Below are 26090 nucleotides of genomic sequence, written 5' to 3'. Positions count from 1 at the left end.
GAAGACTTCGGAACACTGTGCTGCTGTTTGCCGCAGTCCTCCACTCCAGACTGCTGTCGTTGGTACACAGAAGACTTTCTCCTTTTACCTCACCAGTGGATAACTCTGTTTTACTCAGTTACTTCAGAGTGTCCAGTAAGACAGGCCCCACCTGTAGGGGTTAACACAAAGGATTTCATCTTTCCAGTCATTCCAAAAGCTTTGGAAAAGCTGTTAGTGTCTAACAGCAGATACTGTGGCGACTATGGGATGTAAGCACCAGCGGGAAGCTTCTAGGATTCCTGGAGCTAGAGGACCAGAGAAGAAGGCTGTGTTCCTGGATAGAAGAGACTATGGCTGTCAGTGTCACCGGTGTGTGTGTGTGCGCGCACACGTGCGCGAGATGCAGGCTCAGCCACTGCCCTATGCTACCTGAAACAACCAGACACTGGCATATTCCAGCTTCCTGCCGTCTCCAGTATTCTATCTGAGCTTCGTTTTGGTTGAACCTCGCCCACAGCCAGTTGGCAAAAGAACATGGAAAATGAAGCCTTCTGCTCTGGAACAGAGAGGGAGGGTGAGGAGTGTGTTCCTGAGTGTAGAAACTAATGACTCCTGACCCCTTCCCCACAACATGTTCTACTCCTGGTTAAAACGCTGAGTCCCAGGCTCACTCTTACGGTGTTTGGATGTCTAGGAGAGTTTCTAATGTGCCTTCCCTATGTAGGATCGGAGGCCTGAAATGGCTCTGCTGGATGGGAAGTGAATTGGAGACAAAGACTCTTTTTCATTCTTTCTAATCTCAGTGCATGGATCATTGTAGTTGCTGGAAAATCCTCCATATTTAATAAAGACAGAATGGTCTTTATGGCAGGAAAGATGGGGTGATACCCCATGACTACAGGGTCAGTCAGAGGAGCAGTAAATAAACAGGAAGTGCTTAAGGCTCAGCTCTACAAGCTGTAAATGACAGGCTCTCATTTTGTTTTGTTTTGTTTTTGGATTGATTGTACTATTTATTTACTTTGTGAGTGTGGTATGTGTATGTGTGTGTGTGTGTTTGGTATATGTGTGTATATGGTATGTGTGTATATTTGTGCATGTATGCATATGTATGTAGTGTGTATGTTTGTGCATGTGTGTGCATATGTGTGGTATGTGTGTGTGCTGTGTATGTGTGAAGCATATGTGTGTGGTGTGTGTACGTGTATGTAGGTTGTATGTGGATATATGTGTATGGTGTGTTTGTGTGTGGTATGTGCATGTATGTATGGTATATCTGTGTATCTCTGTGTGTGTAATGTATGTGTATATGTGTGTTTGTTGTGTATGCGTGAGTAGTGTGTCTATATGTGTGTTTGTTGTGCATATGTGTGTGATGTCTGTGTGTGTCTGTGTGCATGGTGTATGTGTGGATGGGTGTAAGTGTGTGTATGTATGTAGTATGTGTGTGTATGTGTGTGTCAGACACACACATGCATGCAGGTGTTTACGGAGGCCATGAGAGAGCATCAGATTCCCTGGAGCTGTAGTTACAGGTGATTGGGAGCTACTGATGTGTGTATTAGCAACAGAACTCTGGCCTTCTGAAAGAGCCGCGAGTGTTCTTAACTGCCGAGCTATCTTCACAGCCCCACAGACTTTGTAACTTCAGTTTCTTCAGTGAAGAATCCTTCGTTGCGGCATCCACACTGGGAAATCCTGTGCAAGTCTGCAAAATGCCACATGCAATTATGGTTCGCAGAGCTCCTGATGACCGGTCTAAGGATGAAGGCACTTAACTGTCCTGATACGAAAGGGCAGGCCTCAGATGATTTAAAATAGCGAAAGGGGAAGCTTGTTTCTCTGATGCTACCATGCCTGCTGCTGTCTTTAAAATACACTAAGTGAACAAATAGCTTTGATCAAGATGATCCAGTGTTTGACTTCTTAACTTTCTCTTCTTAACTTAAAGTTAGGCTTCCAGGCTTTCTGAACTGAGGCAAAATTTGGTGTAGCTGTCATCTGAGCCAGAAACTTCTCTGCTTTACATATATTTATATTTCATGTTTCATAGAGTGAAAAAAATAAACTTCTGCCAAAACAAAACAAGTTCTTCGGTTGAGTCTGTTGTTACATGTTCCTAATCTCAGTACTTAAGGAAACTGAGGCAGGGGGATCACACATTTGAGACCAACCTGTGCTACAAAGCAGGAACCTTTTGTAATCAGTCAGTCAGTTGATCAAAAACTGCATTTCTAATTGTAAGACTCAAACATATTACATTATAGTTGAAAAATATAGTAACTTACTGGAAGAGTAGAAAACTTCACTGTTGTTAATGCTCTTTCTAACTAATAGAGACTTTTCTTTCCAAATGCTGCCATACTCTGTATATAGCCTTATAAACTGCCCTTGTACCTAAAACATAAACCACATTTTCCTTCATCAATAAATTAAAGTCTGTGTTATGTTCTGCTATGCCGTACCTGACTCTTTGTTACTGGGCCCTGTGTTTGTCACCCAGTGGTTCTGAAATGCAAGGCTATAGTTTTATATTAGCTTTGTGCTGCTGCTATAGAAAATCACAGCAAACTCAGGAAGTTAAAACAATATATACTTATCCTCTTTTAGATTTAAAGGTCAGAAATCCAAAACCTGTGTTCTTGGCTAAGGTCTGCCTCTCAGAGTCTAGTTCCTCTTGGAGGTGCTGAAGGGCTGCAGTTTTTTAGTGGGTTCTTGAGCTTTTAACTCTTGGCTCCTTCCTCTTCAAAACCCATCAGAACAGCACTTCCACTGAGAAATGTTCTTCTGTCTGACTCTGATTCCCTTTGCTTCCTATCATATAGTCTGTCGTGATAACATCAGGTTTGCTTTGGTAATTCAAAATTAGCACCTCATCTCAACATCCTTCACTTAACAACTGATGTAAAGTCCTTTTTTTCCCCCTCCCACTTTTATCTTTCTTTCCTCCCATTCCCTCCCCTTGTCTTTCCTTCCCTCCTTTTTCACTCCATTCCCATTCCACTCCATTCCTCTTCCTTTTATTCTTTGTGGTATTGGGAGTTGCATCTAAGGCTTCAAGCATGCTAGGCAAGCATTCTAACTCTGAGTTATATTCTTAACCCCAAAGTCACTGTTTCTTATTCTTTCAGCGGACACTCAGCAGCATTGTCTTCCTCTTTGCTGTGGACTGCTCTATAGGCACCTTTGCAAGCCTACTGCAGCTCTGTAATGCTGCGACCAGCCTCCTAGAAGGGTGACTGGACTTACTGTGACTGCACTAAGATGCATGAGGGCGAAAAAAAAAGAGAGTTGGTGTACTGGGGGACTCCTCGGATCTGTCACCGACTGGATGAATGCCGTCTTTCCTCTACCTCAGCATCTGCATCTGTCGCTGATGGAGCTTCAGATTCCACATAGAGTACTTCATAATTGTTCAGTCTGAACCACTGCGGGTGATGTGACAGAAACAGCAAGGGTGTGGGCAGAGATGAGGAGTGGCGGTGTCCTGGAGCTGGACACATTGTTTGCATGATTTATGAACTGGAGTCTTAGAGAAAAGCATCACCTTGCACGTAGTAAATGCTGCTGTGCATAGGGTGTTCACTGTGTTCTCTGAGCAACAGTAACAGAAATCTCAGAAACGATGAGACACTCTCCATAGTTTTCAAACAGTTTAAGGAGTCTGTTCAAGGATCCGTTTCGATAATAGACTGGCTCACGTCACACACATCTGGATGTAAGTTGGGACTCTTTTGTACATGTATGCTTCCAAAATCAGAACAGAGGAGGATCTCACTCTAGCGGCCTCTTCTCTGGGGCAGCGGCATCTCTGTTCTGCATTTACATTTCTGGTTTTACAGAATGAAAGGGTCGCGAGATAGATCTTGTTGTGTGTTTGTGCACTCATTGCATAGTATTAACTTCAGTCATGAGGACCAAGGCTTTCCTAGGTGTGGACACAAATGCCTGTGGCCCCAGCACTTGGGAGGTGGAGGCAGAAGATCAAAACTTCAAGTAAAGCCTGGTCTATATGACACCATGTCTCAAACATAAACAAAACTTAGAAACAACAAAGACAGCATCCATTAGTAACAACTTGTGACTAGAAAAAGACTCTGAACTTCATGTTTCTAGAGCACCTGGTAACACTGTATTGTTGAAAAAATGTAATTTTTTGTACGAATACGTATTCACTTTGGCAACTGTATATATGTGTATATGTATGTATGTGTAGGAACATATGTATGGTGTATGTGTATTTGTATATGACCACATGTCTGTTCAGGTGCATGTGCCTGTAGGTCCTGTGACTCTGTCTTACTCCCTTGAGAGAGGGTTGCCCACTGAACTTGGAGCTAGGCTGATCCCCCTGCCGCCACCCCCCACAGTGCTGGGGTTACAGTATGGCCATACTCAGCTTTTGACATGTGTGATGGGGATTCAAACTCATGCTTGTGTGGCAAGTGTTCTCATACACAGAGCCATGTCCTTAGCTGTTTGGTCACTTGATGAAGTTTAATGGACGGTTCTTTGCGAACTTACTCAGAAAAGCCAAACAGCGTTCTGCTTCTTTCCCGCCCTCAGCTATACTGAGGGGGACTCAGTCTGCTCCCTCTGGCTTCCTTGATTGGTGTGTGTGTTCACAGTGCTCTGCACACGCTGAAGTTACTTGGCCTCTTATTCGACAAGTTCCCTTCCTTCTGGAAACCAGATGCAGGCTGAAGCCGAAGTTCTCAGCCACAGAAGTGAAGCTGGGCTGCCTGGCCTGGTGACTCTGCATTTCAGGACAAACAATTCCCTCTCCTCTGCCCCTCCCCCCCGCCCCACTTCTGAGAGTCAATTTCACAGATACAACCTTTCTAGGTACTGATTATCACTCTTTTTGTGTTTTCTTTTTTTGTGTTTTGTTTTGTTTAAAAATAATTTGTAATTGCAACTTTGTTTAGAACAAAAGTTCTGTTCGGTTGTCAAAAACTGTAACTAAGAGGAATTATAGCCTCACAACAGTGGGTGCTGCATGTACTTTGAAGAGCCAAGATTGATATTGTGAGCGATTGTGTAACTTGACTAACCTCTAATAATATCTTGAGGGAATTTAACAAACTCACAGTAAACTAACCAGCTAAACAAACCAAAACCAGACAACAAACCAGGCTGGAAGAGCAGGGAGGGGACATTTCAAATATGTTGGTGAGCAGTGAGAGCCAGAGTAGGAGAAATCTGACTCACCTTAATTCCTTCTAGCTAGACTGTGCTTGCAGAGCCCACAAGAACCCCCAACCCCCAGGATTAAACAGTTTTGTTGTGAAGTTAGATTGCTCCAAAACTCCCGCTTACTGTTTGTGAATGTGTGTAGGAGGAGGAGTTATGATAATGACGAAACAGAGCAAGTGTCAGAATGTAGTTAATGGGGGACTGAGTACTTCAGAGTAAAATGGTGGCACTCTCATTACCTGCCTTAGAGAAGTCCAGCCCGAAGGAAGAACATACACTATGAATAATGGATACACTCGGTTCTTGTGCTTTCTGCATTTGTATGCCTGGGTCCTTTTGAGCAATTTGCTTAACCTCTCTGGGTTTCAGTCTGAGTATTAGAGACAGATTTGAATGAATAGATTTGAAATGTGATGTAGCTCAGCGCTGAGAATGTGCGTTTACAGAGGTTTGGCTCTATGTTTGTGGTCCCTGATCTGTACATTCTATTGAGGTAAGATGGTTACAGAGAACCCACTCTCAGAGTCTTTACCTTTCCAGAAAGCTGTTTCTTCAAGAAAGAATGGCCAGTTAAAAGTCCTGTGAGCTTTCCATAGCAGAGAGAAACATGTGAATAAAAAAATGTGCAGTGAAGCGTGCATTTCTCTTTATTTAACTGGTTTTCTTGGTTTGTTTTCTTCTCAGCTTATTCTATTCCTGTCTTCTGCAGTCATCTTGTGGTGGTGTTTTGAGATATGAAGAAAGACATAGATGATAATTTTCAATATGTATTAAACCAAACACTAGATAAGATGGAGGAGGCCCTGTGCAATAAGCATCACTGACAGTGAGAGGGGGACACCTGGCCGGTTTGCAAGTGAAGTCTGTCATCTATTTTTCACAGGTGAGAATACAAAGGGTAAAAAAAGAGGACAGTAGTTTACCAAAATTTCAATAGTTTTAAGGGCTACAAACAGGATTGGAGGCTTGCTTTCTTCTTTAACATTTCTTATAGTTTCATAAATTCTATGCTGTTAGTATGTATTCTGCATTTGCATTATTTATGTGAGTTCTTATCCAAGGAGCCCATCCCTGAGTCCTGTTAAAAATGCTATTTCATCCACAAAACAAAAGATTTTCTAGTCATTATAAAGTGATTATGTTTCATAATCCTGTGAGGTTGAGAAATATTCTTACTATTGTCATTTTTATTTCAGATGAAAACCCTAAGATGTCAAAGGTACACCAGTAACGGCAGCATTATGGAGGAAGAGCTAGAGGATTATGAATTCCAGGCTAGCTGGGCTCATAATGAGACACTATCCACAAACTCACAAACAAACAATTAAAAAACAAAACAAAACATCAAAATCTTGATGAAGGCCACATAGCTAGAAATAGCTAGCCTGGTATGTAAACTTGTATTTCAACTTTCCAGAGCCAAGGTTACTACCTATGACCTACTCTTTTGAACTTCTCGGGCACTCCATCCCTTGCTCGGGGTGGCCTGCATCCATTTACCTATCTTGTCCATCCCTCCTTCTGTGTAAGCGATCAGAGACTGCTTTGTTTGTCTTAGGGGTATCCACACAGCCTCCTGGAGAGGAGGGGCCTCAAGGGGATTTATACTGTGAATGAATGCTTGAGAGGGTGGACTCCACCTCACACAAGTGAATATGTAGCCAGTCCATCTCCGCTCTCATTGTGCCCTTTCCCAAGAAGGCCTGCACTTATTGCCTGCAGCTGCTGGCTTCCCACAGCAAATGCAATTTTATATTTTGGAGAATTTTTAAATGTCCAGAAAACAGATTTAATAGGAGGTCATGTATCCAATAGTTTAATAGTCAAGACTGTGTTCTCTCTGTGTGTGTCTCTCTCTGTCTCTCTCTTTCTGTCTCTCTCTGTGTTCAAATAATTTCAAAGGTGAATTAACAAGATCTTTTATCCCTTTGGTTCATTCTTTGTGTGTTGATGGTCTAGGATGGAAGTCTTCTTCTTCTGCCTTCTCCCTCCCTCCTTCTCCCCTCCTTCCTTCCCTCCCTTCTTTCCTCTCTCCCTTCTTTCCTTTCATCTGAAGAGCTCCTTACAAAACCTTTTAGCTTTCAGAAGGTTTTGGAACATAACAAGGTTTTATTGGAAACCAGAAATTAGAAAAGCAGGGCTCCCGCCCATTGTCATAGGACTGTTTCTTAATGGACTTCTGACACTTGTTGCTAAGTCAACCTGATGGGTCACAATCCTGGCATCTTTAGCCTAAAAGTTGAACATACACAACAGATTTTCATGGCCTGCATATTTGGCAGTACAGTTACAATGCAAGCCTTTCTTCCTTTTTCCTTTGTCTTCTATCCTGAGAACACTGCTGTGTCTATATTTCGCCAGACCATTGTGGGGAGGGTACTCTCTTCTCAAAATGTGACTTTGAATTCAACACAATAGTTCTTCCCCTTCAGCTTTATTAGTCTGCTTCAGGTTGTTTCCTGCCTCTCACAAACCCAAGAATCCACACATGCGTCTATTATCACCTTTGCGATTAGTTTTAAAATTTACCCCGAGTCACTTTCTCCATTAAATTGAGAGTTTTCCAAGATTGGACATCCGGTTCTTCATATCTTTTGCACTCATAAGGCCCAGAGGTTACTACACAATTAGCTGAGTGAATAGACTATAGTAGCCTGTCAACTATAGCAGACTATAGTTGACTATAGTAGCTGATTTTATTCATCCAGTTAGGATGCCTTATCATGGTATGTGTAGTTATACCAATTTAAAGATGCTGAGTCTTCACCGCTCATCTTAGACGTATCTCATCAATAAGCACATATATATATATATATATATATATATATATATATATATATATATATATATATACACCTACATACACAATAAAATTTGAAATACACACAGCTTGTGAGGAAGCATTGTGACAAGAAAAGCAGAAATAATCTTCCAGGGGCAAAGCAGACATTAGATAGACAATGTGAACTGTGTTGTGTAGCTAGAAGTTTTGGTTTCAGGAAGGGAATTAGAGGTGAAACAGGCTCGGTACTGAGTCAAAGAGAAATGACATTAGGCCTACCTGGATAGTATTTTATTTTCTGGCTTCCAGAGTCCATCTGAATCCTCAGCTATGGTGTGTAAAACTGATAAGTCCTCCAAACCCCAAGGGGATTTCTATACACAGAGAGCTCTTTCTGCGCACAGGCTCTTCTTGAGAGAAAGATGGAGAGAAGTCAAGAACTGACTACTGTGCCCAAGCACACTCACGAGAGTCTGCCAAACCCCATAGCTGAAGAGGCCTTAACACGTTCCCCCTTCAGAATCTGCCCTTATAAAATCTGTTGCTAATTAAAACCACTGCCAGCTCAGTCTCCCACAGGGAAGCCCGCTGATGCGCACGCAGACTGCTGTTTCCATGTTTCTAGCTCCCAGTAAATAAACAAAACCCACTAAACCAGCGGCAGAATCCAACTATCTAGGGCAACTTGAGGCTTTCTATCTAGGGCAGCTAGGGCTTTCGTTCGTGAAAGCCATCAGGCAAGATGTTAATCCAATCCTTCCTTCTCTAGAGAAAGAAAGGGTTAAGTGGCAGATGATGTCACTGCTACACAGTGCTGTGGGCATATTTGATTTGGCAAGTGGTAAAAGGATCACAAGACACATGCCCCAACAAAGTCAAGTATTAAATTGAATTCAGTACACTTAGCAAATTAAATTTGGAACGTGTGTCTTTTCCTTCATTTGAGTCTTGGTCTGTGCAATTGTTTAAAATTTCATATCTGGTCATGTTCTTCCTTGCCATGTCTCCTTTATTAGCTCCCTGCTGTACTTTGCATAAAGTCTAGCCTCCCTCACATGGCTACAAAACTTTTCCCCTGTCCAGACCTCACTCATCCCATGGTCTTTAGCCGCACTAAACCAAATGTTCTTTTCTCTCATCTTTCCATGTTTTTGCACAGGCTGTTCCATATGCCTGGAATGCCAACTGCACTGATCCTCTCCTCACCCCTGGTCAGCTCATAAACAACTCTTCAGATCACATAAAACGTCTTCTTACTTTGGAAGTCTTTCCTAACATCTATTCTTACTCTTGTGCCAATGCCCAATATGGAAAGATGCTTCCTGTGAGCTTTCCTGGCTTTTCTTGCCACACTTTTCTATTGGAATTGACGTGAATGAAGACTTGAACTGATCTACAGCCTAATTTAGAACACAAGTCTGAAGGTATCTGACACCCTAATGTTGCAAACACCTGGATGGTAAAAGAGTGACGTAGTTAAGACTACATGGAAGACTGGGGATCCCCATATAAACAATCCTATAAATCGATGACTAGAAATACAGAACAACAAATTCATTAATTTACTCAGTATTATAGATATTTGTTCACACGTTTGATTATGTGGCAAATCATAGCTATAGCTTCTCAGTATTGGAAAATATTACAAGTCTAGGAAAAAGATAAAAATATAGAATTTGAAGGGTAGTGTCTACAGAAAGTGTGTCTCTTTCACATCACTGCAAAGTCACATGTCGTTCTATAGTCAAGAGCACTTTAATATATCTATATTAAGCAGATACGCATGCCGTACTTGTTGAGTGTGTTGGGGCTTACAGACAAGATGAGGGCCAGTATGGTCTCCATTTGTTTGGAGCATACAACTTAAATAGAGAGATTTTCACACACACACACACACACACACACACACACACACACACACACAATTATTTAATTGCATATTGTTTCAGACTAACAAAGTGAATATAAGGAATTAAGTGAGAGGATTTGTTAGGAACATCTAACCCCATCTAAGTGAGAGGATTTGTTAGGGACATCTAACCCCATCTGAGAGTCATAGAAGTCCCCCTTACAAAACTGCTGTTGGGGATGAGATGGTAAGGGAGTCCTGCTAATAAGACCGGCTAAAAGCAAAAAAGCACTAGACAGAGAGAACCACATATACAAAACCTCAGAAACAGTCATGCAGTTGTGCTTTAGGAGAGAGAGAGAGAAGCCATTGGAGTTGAAATGCAAAAGCATAAAGAGAGGTAGACTATGAGCTTGGAGAGGTAGCTGGGTGAGAAGCAGATCATTTTGTCACCTCAGATAAGGTAAGGCTTGCTTCAGAATTTTATCCTAAGTGTAATTTGGATGCTGAAGAGAGGGTTTAAGCTTAATGCTAAGTCCAATTTGCATTGTTAAAAATTACTTGGCATCACTGTGGAGGATGGGTTGGAAGGGATCATGAGGTGCAGGAAACCAACTGGAATGTTGCTAGAGCATTTTGTGGAAAGGGTTTCTTGCCTTAAACACTGAGAACTGCAGAAGAGCAGATGGAATCAAGAGATACTGAGGAACTGGCCTTAACGGTCCCTTGGGATGGATTGACTATTGTGTTGAAGTAGAATGAAGTATCAACACTAGCCAAATAGCCCCATTCATTCAAACAGTCCTTAACAGCCCATTACAGGCTAGATAAGTACATTGGGATTATGTCTACACAGGTCTCTCTGTCTAGTCTCAACTATGGAAATTTAAAACTGTCTGTAAGGCAGCATTGCAAACCTCATTTCTGATACCCCATTAACTAAAACAGAAACTTTTCTGTTTTTTATTTTTCATATATTAATTCTATGTAAGAATGTTTTCATATTACTTTTATGCATGTATATAGTATTCTTTGGTCCTACTTAGCACACTTTGCTCCAATATATCTCTCTTCTTTCTCTTTCTGTCTCCTTTCTCTTCCTAAAGAGTTCCTCTTTGAAGCCTTAAAAAAATATCAAGATTCCACATGTGAGAGAAAATATACAATATTTGGTTTTCTGAATCCTGATTATTTCACTTAACACAATGATCTCCAATTCCATCCATTTTCTTGCAAACATTTTTTGCCTCTATTATTGACTAGTATTCCATCATGCGTATCTACCACATTTCTTTATCTAGTCATGTGTTCATGGGAAAATTTTCCACTAAGTTTTTATTGGGGCATATACTGGTTGCAACCCACAACCCATTCTTATCTGCCACCAACGAGTGAAACTTTATGTGAGCATGTGTGTGGTTTATTTTTATTGTTCATGGTCATTTAGAATATTTTAGATTCTGTTCATCAGCTTTTGATCACTGACTTGCGTGAGCAAGTGACATGTTGAATTCTCCTCTAGTCCTTTACTTCTTTACATGAATTTAAGCACATTGATTGACCTCTATGATTTTACAGTGCTATTTATGTGGATTCGATTTTAAATGATATTTAATCATCTCTACTGGCTATGAACAATTAGATGTATTATGCTTTCAAGTGTGATGGTTAAAACACACTCAAAAGAACCCAGCTCATTTGGAATTGTCTGATCCCAGCACCACATAAACTGAGTGTGATGGTGTAGTCCAGGCACAAAGGAAGGGATAGAGCATGAAGAACCCACACATGGCTTAGGAAGAATCCACATATTCTTCTAAGACATATAAACATACCCTTCTTTTCCAATGAGAGCATGATATTGCAGTTATCATGTTTATCTTAAGGCCAAGAACCACCAGTCTAAAGAAAACCAACAGCAACAATGCAGTCTCCCCAAATTTTTCCAAAGAGAAAGACCTCTGCAAACCAAACCTGTCACTAATTTGAGGTAGGACTGTATGCAGATTAAGGGAGGGGATGTTTGCTATGCTGACCTTTTTCAGTCTGTGGTGCACTTTCATTTGATATAGGAGGCACACAGTTTAGAAGAACCTCAATCTTACTTATTTTAATTCTAGAAATAATCTTGGCCTTTCCCTTGCAGACCCACTGAGGTGGACTTCATGTCACACACTTGTCTGCTTTGATTCATGTAGTTTTTAATGGACAAACCAATAATGGCAAGGAGCCTTGTGAAAACTTCAAAACAGCCACGAAGGCTGGAATACTTCTCAGTTCATTTTCAAATTCTTTACTCGTGGTTTCCACACATCAGTGGCAGCAATGCAAGGCAAATTATCCCACCCAAAGCCTCCCTTTCTAGGACACAGTTACAAATCCTTCTAGCTTTTTGCATACATTCTAGAAAAGCTCTTGGCAGGGTCTGAAAAGTGTGTTTCCATATTCTTTGGATTTCATCTTCGTAGCACAGGCTGCTGGATAAACATCACGTTCCCATGACTGGGAAATTTCATTCACCAGAGTGACTGCCAATTACATGTGGGGAATTTTTGTCCCTCTAGTGAGCTCAACAAATCCAAACAAAATGTGCCTCCTGTGATCTCAGCTGAGTTATTTCACTATGATGCAAGTTGATGCTATTTACTAGCTACTCAGGATCCAACGTGAGTCTAAACTATGGTGTAACAATAAAGTCTTAACAGAAAACAATTCAGCATAGCCAAATGGGTTTAGCTGAATGTGATTTCAGGAGGAGCATATCTACAGATACTTGAAGGTGGTCAAGAGAACCAGAAAGGTTTGGTCAAGAAATTTGTCTACTTTAGGAAACTTATTGGCCACTCCCTTCTCCAACACAGGCAAAAGGTAGTACTTGAAAGCTGAAGCTTTAGGATGGAAAGGCAAGACCTGTAATTACAAGAAAGTAACTGTGCTATTCCATGTACTAGAAGGACACAATTCTTCTTCCCTTGTACTTGATTGCTGGTGTTGTCCATTGATCAGTCTCAAACAAACCAAGAGAGCAAGGGAGAGTAATATAGAGCACAGACATCAGCTTCCAGGAGCTTGTAGTGGACACAGAAGATCAGGAATTTGTCATGGGGACAGGGAAGCAGCAATCTGAGAAACAGAACAGTTCAGGTAACTGACACCTGGTCTTATTCCCAAAATACAAAGTGGATAAGTAAAATGAACAGGGAGATATGAATCCAGTTTTCATGTTAGTGGGGAGACTGTGGAGAACTCTTAGGCTCTCTGACTCTGTTTCTTTATTGAGGAAACAATGAGTTATTGGGAATATTTGATGATAGACACCCAAAGAAAAAAGCTAGACAAATCTGATTTCATGTGCTTGGAATCTGTTGGCTTCTTCTCATTAGCTCTTCCATTAGTTACCTTTTAAATGTGGAGGTAGGAGAGCCTGTGTGATCATGTTTCAGTACTGTGTTCCTGTGGTGTCTCCTGTAGATTTGTTCCTGGAATGATGAGACATGAGAGGACCAATGTCGCCCCTGGAACCTTGTCTGTTGAGTCCTTATGTGAGGGAATTATGTTGGCGTTCTTAGTGTGATGTGAACCCACCACTATTTCTTGAGGAGAAATCCAACTTTGTCTCTTCACATTGGGATAGGGTCTTCGGTGGCTGTTCCCTTCACTGGTATGCAGATGTGTACAGATGCTCAACGACTGCTCCCTGTCCCCATGTGAACTGAGTGTTGACAAGGTCTCATGTTTTTACAGAAACGCAAGCAGTTCTGTTCTCGATAGGTTACTTGTTCCCTTCTAAAGCTCTCAGAGGATTTGTCATTTATTGTGGGTGATGTTGTCTTCTAGGTTAGAAACAAGGGGAGATGAGTGGATACTTGTGAATTGTATGTCTGTCCTTGTTCACAGGTGTGGGAGTACAAATATGCAAATGGAGGTCAGAGGACAACCTCTGAAGTTGTTTTTCTAGGATGACTTGCACATTTTGTTTGAGACGAGGTCTCTCATTGGCCTGAAACTTTGCAAGTCAGAGGAGGACTTTGCAGCCAGTCCTGAAGATACCTGATAAAACAGGGCCAGACGAAAGGGGAGGAGGTGCTCCCCAATCTGTGGATTTGGAAAGGGGCAGGGAGAAGCTGAGGGAGGGAGGGTGGGATTGGGAGGGAATAAGGGAGCAGGATACAGCTGGGATACAGAGTTAATAAAATGTAACTAATAATAATAAACAATAATAATAATAAAAAAAGAATTACTGGCCGGTCAGCATTCAGGGGCCAGCCTGTCTCTTTTTTCCATCTTGCCATTACTGGGATTACAAGCACTTGCCACAGCACATGTTTTTTCACCTGGGTTCAGAGAATCAAACTGACATCTTCATGTGTGAAGGTGAACACTTTACAAACAGAGCCTTCTCCCCACCTCCCCTACTTGCAAATTTTGACTGGCCTGTTGGAAATGGTGCTGGTGACTGGAAAGAAAAAAGTCACAGTGAGCATTCATTTAAATATTTCATTGGTTCAAACTGATTTCTAGGTGATGAGAATAGGCCCTAAATCTCACAGCCGTCTACTAATGCAGGGCCGACTTGTCTCAGTTGAAGAAGCTGAACCTCAGAGGTCATTATATCCTGCTGCCAAAACCTGAGCCATAGACCACAGGTCCACCTCAATCAAGACACAAAGACATGTCTCATCTTGAGACAGTTAAGGAGACTCAATTGGAATATTTTTATCTAGTCATGATTATTTAAAAATTAAAAAACAAAAAGTATAAGACTGAGTTTCCTCATAAAGGAGTCTTAGTCATCCCTTGCTCTCCATCACTGCCCACTGCCCCTGCCATAACATGGGCTGATGGACATTTGTTGAATGACAAAAACAATTGACTGAATGCAAAGATATTTTTGTCTCTGTGTGGCATTTTTGTAATGCATATTTATATTTTATATGACAGTATTTGCAAATTGCATAATATTCCCCTTCAGCATGACTTACAGCGTAGAAATGCTTCCATATGCTACATGTTTCCCCTCATTTGACTGAAGGTGAAAAAAAAGACTAAGAAAAACATCACATGGTGGCTAAGCGCTCATATAAACACAAGTCATATAGCATGTACTGTCCACAAACAGTGTATTTTGGAAGGGCAATTTTGCAAAAATAATATTGAAGTAGACATTCAGTTTGGGTTGATTTGGGTTAGGAAAATGTTCTTGTGAAGCTAAACACAGTTTTATATTAATTCAGTATGTTGTAGGAAGTAGAAAGAGAGCTGGGTCCTGGGGCAATATCCATGTTCAAAATCATCCTCTACTATTTAATAGCAGTGCGCCGTTTGCAACATACTCAATGCATTTGCACTTTAATCCTCTGAAAGGGAGGAAAATCACTGTTTTTCTCATGAAATAGTTGAACAAGCTGAATTAATATAGAAGTGACCGAAATAATGTCTCACAAACAGCAAGGATCAACAAATGTTATTCACAGTTCTATACACCCTAGCTCAGTAGACTCCACCTTCCCCATTGCCCCTGTTCTTGCTTTACTTCAGAATCCCACTGAGTTACTTTGAAGTCACTGAAGTCAGTCTTTAAAGACTGACACCAGAACCAGCCTTTTGCTTTTTTGCATCCTGTCACTGCCATCAGTTCTATCAACTTTAAGACCAAATACAATCTTCAGAGTGACCTTCAAGGCCCTGCAAGAACTCGTTCATTTCTTCTTCCATTTACCTCATTTCTTATTTCTCCAACTCCCATGCTTTACCAATGGGTACCAACAGATGTTCAGACTAAAAAAATGATATTGAATGGTAGAATAGTAGTAATTACACGAAAGGAACGAGGTAACCATTTTGCCAGTGCATTTATGAGAAGCTTAGAGAAGAGACCTGTTGAAATTGCTCCTTAAGAAGTAACTTGATATTTGTCAAAGAAGATGAATTAAAAGATGATCAAAGGGATCTCCCAGACTGAAGAAAGGATTTGTTCCTGGCACCAAGAACAAGGTGTTGTCATGCAGGCACAGCTGGCTGATGCTGCAGAGGGGTGAGCTAGAGATCCTCAAAGTTGGTATGAGGGGAGCAGCATTCAGATCCTGTACATCTGGCTTAAGTAGCTAGATGTATAGTGAAAAATATAACGGAGATAAGGGATATGTGCCCCCGTTCCTGTGTAAGGGTTTGATGTGGTGTGGTGGTGGTGGTGGTGGTGGTGGTGGTGGTGCTGGCATGTGTGTGTGTGTGTGTGTGTGTGTGTGTGTGTGTGTGTGTTGGTGTTCTGAATGGGAACAGTGGGTAACTGTTTTGCACACATGTATCAAAGTCACCTAAGAACATTCAGTACTAAGCCTATGATCGTATCCTCACTCTCTTCCAGTCTCAGAAAATGGTTTATTCTTCTGTGATTCCTCCCTCTCATGTCTAATACCTGATTTGTCTGAAAACTCTTTGGCCACTTACTTGAAAACACAGTTAGGAGCGAACCACTTCTTAACATGTTCATAGCCACCGCTACCGCTACCATTGCAGCCACTCTGCAGTTATAGGATAGCTGTGATGGCCTCCAGACTCCTTGCCCATTTCCACCTTACCCTCTTTCAAACCTGTCCTTAATACAGCCGCTAATGTTGCCTCTTAAAGATTACCCAGATTATGACCCCTTTGTCTGAAACCTACGGAACATGAGTCCCTCCCCACATATTAATCCCCAGGTATTACTCTAGTGATCTGTTTGACACTCCTGTCCTCCTCTGTAGTCCAGCTCTCTGCTTTTCAGGATACTCTTATCTACCCCAGCCTTCTCTTACACCCTTGTGCCATATTGAAGTCCTTGATACTCCTTAGTCATGGCCAGTCTACTTCTTCCTAGGAGCACCTGAGATGACTTCTTTGCAGTCTGGAATGATTTTTTTTTTTTTTGAAAAGTTGTCCCTCGCTTCCTTTGTCAATACCCATCCAGTCATCTCCCTCACCTCCTTTGGGTTTTCACCTCATTGTCATTTCCTCAGTGAAGCATCTTGTGACCATTTTACTCATAAAGAGTAGGCACCTTCTTACTTATACTCACCTGACCCCCTTTTCTGATACGGTTTTACCTTTTGTATATATGAGCATCTACCATGTTTGTATTTGACCTTCAGTATATATGTCTTCCTCCACTTGCCTGTTTCTGTAACAGACACTGTGTAGAGGGGCTGGCTTTCGAATTATTTCCCACTCTATTTCCCTGTGCCTTGAAAAGTGCCTGCCCACAAGTTACTCAACAGGTATTTAGTGAATGAAAGAGTCTGGGCGGTGACCATAGCACAGCGTGTTGCTCTGAAGATGTGGTATTTAGGAGGCAGATCTGGGTTAAAGATAGATTCGGGAATCCTCAACAATGATGTGACAGCTGTGTGGTTGTACCTATGACAGATCAAGGAAAACATCTTTTGTGCAATTTTTAAAAAGACTACTTAATGGAGAATATGTAATGTAAATGGAATAGGAAGAGGTGAGTGTCATGTCTTAGAAAATGGGGTAGAGATTTGAACTAAAATCTTTACTCTGCTTCTCACTAACTGTGAGACCTGGGGAAAATGACTGAATCATTGTTATTGTTAGCCTCCAAATTCTCAGGGGCAGCTAAACAAAACAAACAAGCAAACAACAACAACAAAACCCTAAGGTATCTTTTTTTTTCTTTTTTTTTAAATTCAGATGACTTACCAATAAGGTGAACATAAATCAATTCATAGAAGGTGATAACAAATATGGGCTGTTGTCATTATTGAGACAAATATCATCATAATTACTAACGTCTGTGAAAGAATTCTAAAAACATATAAAGAATTGGATGGCTATAACAGTGTACAAATGAACAAAAGTTTTTAAAGAAATAAGAGCAGTAGATCCTGTAGATAGTCCATGGCCGAGGCAAGCACGCTGCAGGGCATGCTGGGTCCAGCTATTTAATAGGACAGTTTCACTTGAACCAGAAAGTTATAATCCCATATTTTAAAATGAGCTAATGTTTTCTGGAAAATAGCAATAATTGTCCCAGAAAACAATCAAATAAAAACAAAACAAAACAACACTTGGGCCTTCAATTGTGTCCAGCTGACAAATGTAGGAACATGGTGACCCAAAAATTTGTTTCTTTCTGGTCCTTAGGAGATTTACTTGCTCACTAGTCAGAACTAGTTTTCTAGTTTTATGAGAGTAAGCTATTGTGCAACTCTATTCAGCTGGCTCTGTGGGCGTTTATTTACAGATGGCTGCCATCTTGATTTATTGTCTGTCAAATTATAATTATTAAGGATGGGGTTAATTGTCATTTCAACCACCTGGTAATTACCCACTGTGCTTTCATGTGGTGACAAATCCATCCTTTGGATCAAAACTGGAAACTTCATAAAATATTTCAGTCCCACGTCCATCTCCATTCTTGTCATGTTCAAAATAAAAGATTAGTAGAAATTATCAATACTTTCAAGTGTAATTTGTGGGCTGCAAAAGGAAAGAATTGCCAATTGTTTTAAATAGTTTTGAGTAGCAGGGCTTGTAGAACCAGAATCCACTGATGCAAGTTATAATAACTGAAATTAAAATTACAAGACATGCTCTTTCAAAGATTGGTCTAATAAAACCTTTTAAACAATGCTTCGAGTATATTCCATGGTGCATCCCATAAAATGATGATTTATGACCCTCAGCATTGTTTACCCCATTGTGTACCAGAGCAACCTTAGCCTTGTGTTCTTCTGCACTTCCAGGGCAGAATTCAACACAGACAGTGTGGTCGCTATCATCTCTATGTTCATAGAGCTGGCCTGGGGGGACGAATCAGATTCTTTTCTTGTTCATCTGAGAAGACTGATACTTTAAATGGGAAGAAAAAGAAGAAGAAGGAGGAGGACGAGAAGGAAGAGGAAGAGGAGGAGAAGAAAAGAAGTCTACGAATTATATGTGGGGCACCACTCTTTTCATTTTTGGCACCCGTTCCTATCTTTGCATACTTTTGCAGTTTCTCTTTTCCCCAGCATCCACATTATCAAGAAGGCACATGAAACTCAATAAATTAGTCAGAATAGGATTGAGAAAAAATTTCCCACAAAAATATAACTTTGGAGTGTTCTTATTGCTTTATTATCTTTTCTTCTTTCAGAAAATCCATCAAGCAAGAACACTCTATCCAGTATGTTGCAGCTTTACAAATGTCTGTGGCAATGAAGCCCTTGTCTAAGGCTCCCCAAAGCTTCTTAGCAGAGTTACCTTCTGAGTGACAACAGTAACATCACAGTCATTTAAAGCCCCAGATCCTGGCTCTGCTGCTTGTTCAGCAGTGGTATTCAGCCTGAGCTGGTTTCTGCTGATGCCTTCTTTGAGCCTCAGAGAGGTGTCCATCCACTGGGTCCATAGAAAACCTAAGAGCGGCTTCCATCTCTCTCCCTCTGTAAGACTGCAAATGCATTAGTCAGGGGCAAAGCCCATGGGTTAGAGGACCTAATAATTTGTCACCAAGCTCAGCTGTTTCCAGATCTGTCTTGACGATCATGACCTGTTTTGTAGGATTTCAGCTTCTTGGGCAATTTTCTCCAGTCAAGTGCCCCAACATGCCTTCCTTTGCCCTTTCTTTCCTTGCTTCTCCAGAAGCCATGGGAAAACTCTCATCTTTTTGTAAGATCTTATCTCTGTTGCCTGCTTCCTACTTAGTAAAGTCCACAGGCTGCTGCCTCGGAGAATTCTCAGGTGTGCTGTTGCTGCCTGCTCCATCCCAACATGTTCATCCTGACATCCTCTTACCTTTTCCATCTGCTTGCCTCCTCTGCTTCCAATCTAGTGCCTTCCACGTTAGCTTGACATGTCATTAATCTGGAACACTCCTGCTTATTCTACAAGGCCCACAGGGCCAGAGGAGACTTCCTTGATGGAGTCTTCCATAATCACCCCATTCCTCCAACATCAAATCTTTCTCCTTCTGTATTTACACTTCTTTATATCCATGCCCTGTAACATAACACTAATTTTTTTCCTGATCTGTCTGTCTCTCTTCTAGGCTCCTCAAGGGCAGGACGTACCATAGGTTTTGTTGTTGTTTTTCACTTTGAAGTAGGGGTTAAAGAAATTGAATAAGTTTTTGGCTTCATGTTTTGTTCACATCTTTCTCTAATTTGAGTGTATACCAAATCAGCAGCTGCTGGTGGACTCTTTGCAGAGGATTGCTTAAATCTTGGCAAATGGTGCTGGTATCAATATAAGAATATCTAAGTAATTTTGTGGACAAATATGGACTGGCTTTATGGAGAAGTCTACCTTTCTCCCACATCATAAATGACATTTGCTGATCTGAATAAAAAAGAGTTAATCATATCCAAATGGGAAGAAAAGAAGGCTTTGGGTTTTGTGAGGAGAAATTATTATTTTTGCTTTTTGTGGTTTTTTTTTTCTTTTGCAGAATATTTACGGTAATTGAGATGTTTTATGGACAATGAATATTTTTCAAGGGATGTTATTCCTTTTCTACCTCCCCACTTGCATTCTATAACGTCAGGCAATCTTGGGCAAAACCAGAAGGCCGCTGCCTTCTACAGAGAAAAAAGTGCAGACTCTGTCCTTGAGTAGATAGTAGCCTTTGTGTTGATGGCAGCTTGGGCTATATCTTCCCAACCCCAAGATGATAGCTGCAGAGGTATTTGTAAACCAATGACTTCCTCATTAACCACCCAGTCGCTCCAAGGCACTGGGGTTTGTTGGCTTTGAGTTTCAGCATGGGAACTATTAATAGATTAATAGATAATAGACTTACGAAGGGACCTTTTATTTCTTGATTTGGCACTGTACAAGGACTGTCCTTTCTGAGCCCAAAAGCAGCTTCATATGAAACCTAAACTTTCCGGTTCCTGTTCTCCGATATCATCAGGGACTTTCCAAGACACAGAAGACAGCTAAGTTCTAGAGCAGCTTGAAAGTTGTCCTAATAGGGTGGATGACTCCTAGAGGCCCTGCCATTCTCTAGGAACCATTAATTACTGTCACAATGATTTATATGTACGAGCCACTATCTTCTTATCAGAAAAGTACTGCTTCAAAGTTGAAATCTTTGTTCTTCCTACAGGAAACAACTGAGTGAGAAGCATTTGAATGGGAGAGGTGAGGACAATGCAGTACTGGCCTCATTTGAATTCCACCCTTGCATTCTCTTCTGTATCGACACAGAGAATAAAGAAAGGGTACACAGGAGGCTCTTCAATTTCTCCATGGAAAACAAAGTCTATCCTCTCATTTCTGCAAAACAAGGGGTTTTAAAAGAACAGGGAAGTAGCACTGTTCTCCCTGGAGGAGTCCCTTAACTTTTACCCTAGCCTTAGTATAGTGAAAGGAATACTGGCCTGAGAGAAAGTGGCGAAGAAGCCTGGTCCTCAACTTCAACTAAGTGATCGTAATCACCTCATTTTCTCTTTCCTTAACTTCTTCCTCGCCCCAAGATCTAGATTCTCTGCAAAGTAAGGAACTGAAGGGTGATGGATAAATCACGTTAATAACCTCTAAGTCATGCACACACCCAGGCACATCTCTGCCAAGAAGCCTCTTCCTATTGCCATTGGTGGGAAGGTGTTCTCCGTCCTTCTTCACATGTGTTTATACCCATGAGAATATAACTCCTCTCCTGGGAGTTGATTATATATATAAATCAAAGTTCCTTTGGAAGGAGGAAAAACTACTTTAAAAGATATTGCTCAGGGTATAGTTCAATCCTCAGCACAGACCCTGTGGTCAATAGATGAACGGATTGGCCCTGCTTGTGGTGGTTTCAGTGTCGTGAGAACCACATAGCATTTGCCCTGTGGCTTGCAGATTCATCTGTGAACAAGAGGAATGCGAGGGGAGTAGCTGTCCATGGTGTACCCTCTGTGGGTCAGGCACTGAGCACTTACATCAATCATCTCCTTCAGTCTTCAGGACAGCCATGAGGATAGATATAATCACTATAATTTATGGATTAGGAACACGGGGCTCAGAGAGTTGGAGTCACTTGCCAAGCTCATGACGACGGTTGATGAGCTAATGCTCAGAATTCAAACCTAGCTGGGTGGATTCTTGTTGTCGTAGTGGCTCTGGTTTACAGTCACTGTGTCTCCAAGAACATTAAGCCACTGAGTACTCTACAGTCATCCTTGGTGAAGTAAAAGGCTGAGCTCTGAAAACTTCTACTAACCTCTTTTTCAACAGATCAAATGTACAGCGACGGCTCTCGCCTTTTGCCTTACACTGTACTTGTACTTCATGATGGTGAAGAAACAATGTGCGTTCAGTGGGAACCTTAGTTTTTGAAGTTTGTCTTTCCCCCAGCTTGCAGTATACAGCATGCTGCCCCTCTCATGCTGACTAGAAAAGTGAGTTGCAGCTCCCAGCTAGTCTTGCTCTCATGAGTAGAGGCAGCCCATGCATCACAGGGCTGTGATGCTCCGCAGGGAGGCTGAATTGAAAACATTCTTAAACCTATTATGGATTTACTGGCATGTAAGCTCACTGTAAATCATGGGACACCTGTACATGTAGGTTTGTTTTTAATTTAAGGATCTCTTAATATGCGTGGTTGATTCATTAACATTGAACTCATGACCAATCAAGTTGCACTCTTTCTGAATAAAGCTTTTTTGGTAAATGTATTATCTCTGCAAGCCCCATCATATCCTCTTATATGGAGAAATACCAGATGGTTCTGTTGAACAGGGACTGGTGGAGCAGGCGCCTAATGCCAGCTAATCAAGAGGCTGACGCAGGAGTATCAAAAACAAGGCCGATCACTTGTGTCATGTGTGAGTCCTGAGGTTCTCTAATCTGTGCAAAATAAGGGGAGGGGGAGAATAAAACACTATTTTGGGAGCAATGAATTCACTAACAAAAGGCACAAAAGTGTAAAATACATGGAGCCAAATATACCACAAATAGTATTTGTTTTTGTAGCTGAAAACAGAAATAAGACAATATTGCTTCATCTGGGGACAGACGTTTTGGCAAGTTTTTCATTGTTCAACATATGTCTGTGAGCAATTGTGAAATCCTTGTTTTGGGGAGCTAAAAAAAAATGTAGTGAGAAAGTTCACAACTACAAAATCCATTAAAAAAAAGTTCTCCCCAATCATAGATCAAATAGCTACGTCTGTGATACAACAGACTGACCTAGGCACTGGGGATTCAGCAACTAGAAAGACTGGCATTTTGAGAAAGGACAGCATATAGGAAGTATACAAATACTATCATCAGTGGTGACGACAAACTGGTTTGAGACTGGCCTTGGGAAAGAGAAGCAGCAGGTTCCCACTCATATAAGGTAGTCCCTGGGAATGTGGCAAAGTTCCATTTAAACAGACAGTCAAAGGACTGACTTGGGGAGAAGCAAGAACCCAATTAGCCAGAGGCCAATGTGGCTGGAGCTGGGGAGAAAGGTGGTAAGTGAAGAGACTGCAGACAGAGAGGTACGGTAGAGGGTATCAGAAGCCTGTATGGAACTTCATGACTACGAAGTGCAAAAACAGCACTGGGTGCTTTGTGGGTGGTCATGAGGCTGGGAAAAATAAAAACGCTGTTTTTTTTTTTTTTGTTTGTTTGTTTGTTTTGTTTTTTTGTTTTTTGGCTAATAGGACAGATGCAGGTATGGCCTCAAGAGAGAGTCTTGGCATTGACAGAGGCAGTCTCCCCTGCTTCATCTGAAGCCGAGGGTGTCTGAAACTGCCTGGTTTAGGAAAGTGACTGAAAATCAGCCCAGGCTTGGGTGAGATTCTACGAGATAGCGTGGCCCAGGGCTGCAACACAGAGGACAATTTCATCAGCATCTGTCGTGCATCCTGGGCAGAGTCAGTCACAACAAACAAACCATCCCCAGGACAACAGCAGCAGTGACGGGAAGGAAACTATGGGCCAATGAGCTGTGGAAAACTGTGCAGAGTTCTGCTTGCTGAGCTGATCCGAGTGTGCATACCTAGATCTCTGCAGTTAGAACTCCTGGGTCTCAACTCTCTCTGCTGCCCGAGAGGGAAACTGAGGCCTAGACAGGGAAAGTGCCAAGCCTCTGAATATCAGAGGAGTGGCTAGGCAAGGTGCTCATTGAGCTCTGTCACCAAACTGCCACCCTCTATGGTTAATGCCACAGTTCAGGAGAACTTGATAGCTTTCTTCGGTTTGCAAAAACAAAACAAAACACAGTGACATTGGTTTGTCCAGCTGCTGTGTTTACACTTATCTTAAGGCTCAGGTGGCGAGAGCAGCATGGACTATTCAGTTCAGTGAACTAGACTTATTTATTACATACTTTTAGTGTTACAGCCTGGCCATTCAATATCTGGCTCTCAGAGTATCCTGGGGAGATGTGCATAGCCATAATATAAATCAGTCCCAAGGGAAGGGTTCTCAATTAACCAGTGTGGTTACTCTATATGGAAAACAGTTGAAAAGGATTAAACCTCTATCTCTGCTCTTCTGATTGCACGGGTAGCTTCCTGTGCAGGGCTCTGTGGCTCCAGGATCCTGCCTCCATGGCACACTGAGTCCCTAGGCAAGTTGAAAGTGCTTGGTCAGGGTGAGTGGTCTGCTTGTTAGCCAGAAGACGGTGAGAGAAGAAATACTTGATTGGCTGTGCTTGGTTATATTTTGGTGAGAGTCCTTTCATTACAGAGTATTCATTATACTCCCAGCAGTGAATACATTGCAGAATTCCTGGAAATGTGAAATCTGCTTTCACAGGCCTTCTCCTACAGTCTCCGCCACAATCTCTGAAGCTCTCTTCAGAGAGAGGACTAAAGACAAGAGAGGTGGTTGATTCTGCTAAAAATACCAGGCTCTGGGCGCTGGAGAGATAAAGTGCCTATAAAGCTAAATATGAGGGCCTGAGTTTGACCCCCCCAGAACCCGCATGGCTATAGCTGTGTATTTGTAATCCCAGCAAAGGGAAGGTAGAGATGGTAGAGTCCTGAAACTTGCTGGGCAGCCAGCTTATCTAATCAGTGAGTTCCAGGCCATTGAGCTATCCTGTCCGAAACGGAGATGAACAGTATTCCTGAGAAACAGCACCAATTTGCTTTTTGTTGTGTTTATTTTATTGTTGTTCTGTTTTGTTTTAGATAAAGCTTGTCCAAATTGAGTGCTTCCCAAGGTGTTACTGTTTAGCTTACATTACAGGATTCGGGAACAGAAGTGTTCTCCGGGGTGGGGTCTGATATGTGTGTATGTGTGGGTGTGCATGCTCCACGTGCATATGCAGATGCAATAAAACTCACCTTGCGCACTGGGAGAACTATTTCTGGCATGGGGATTGTGATTCCGGGGAAAGTTAAACAGGGCATTCTGGTCTTTGTTACCAGTCTTGACTGGGCTCTGAAGTCCTTTTCCAGAGTACTAGAATCTGAATAAACAGGACTGGAGAAGTGTCTAGAAGCTTAAGAAGGTTCTGGTCAAGCTCCTGGAAGAAAGTCAGGGATGTCATAGGAAATAGAGTCCTCCCAGGAGCTAGATGTGGGGCACCCACTAGGTGGGGCTGTGGCCGTGGGGACTCCCGTGTTTCTCTTACCTCTTTATTTCCACTCTCTACTCTTTGCCTCTCTCCCTTGGAGCTTTTTTCTGTAGCTGTCTTTGCTGAAGAAACCGGGTTAGCCACGTCCTTGTGCACAGATCTCTCCAGCTCGTTATAGCAGGAGCCAGGAACCTCAGCCTTCTCCAGCAGGCGTAGACACTGGGTGGAATGTACACCACCACCTCTTCCTACTTTTGTTTTGTTTTGTTTCTTCGCTCTTCCAACATTCTCAGCTCCACTCTTCAGCCTGAAGATGGACAAATAAACAAACCGAAACTGAAATTGAACGTTGGCCCCAAAGTGAGGACATCTGGGAGGCTTGTAGGGAAATTTACATGCTTGCTGGGTTTCTGGTTACATATTTTGTGTTGCCTGGTAACAGAGCCCACAGTTCACTTTCATGCTTTCTTCTCCCCCTATCCCCTGTTTATAGTGTAATTACCACCGTGACTTCATAATCCCCCAGTGAACAGCTGTCAGGGGGGCCCAACTGCTGAATAAACAAGGCTTTACAATCTCTCCTCCACTGGATGGTTTACTAAATAGATCAATATTTGGTTTGTAGGCACAGAGATTAGGAGGTGGAAGTGTCTTTTGAAAAAGCCTATTAGCTTCCCAGGGCCTCCCAGCACACCTGAGAATGTGGGAAAGAAAAGCCAGGTTCATGGACAGAAAGAGAAGACACACACACACACACACACACACACACACACACACACAGAGAGAGAGAGAGAGAGAGAGAG

This window comes from Psammomys obesus, unplaced genomic scaffold (assembly GCF_907164565.1).
Source record: "Psammomys obesus unplaced genomic scaffold, mPsaObe1.curated_primary_1811, whole genome shotgun sequence".
Taxonomy (NCBI): Eukaryota; Metazoa; Chordata; class Mammalia; order Rodentia; family Muridae; genus Psammomys; species Psammomys obesus.
The sequence above is the reverse complement of the archived record's forward strand: the minus strand, read 5'-3'. Positions refer to the sequence as shown.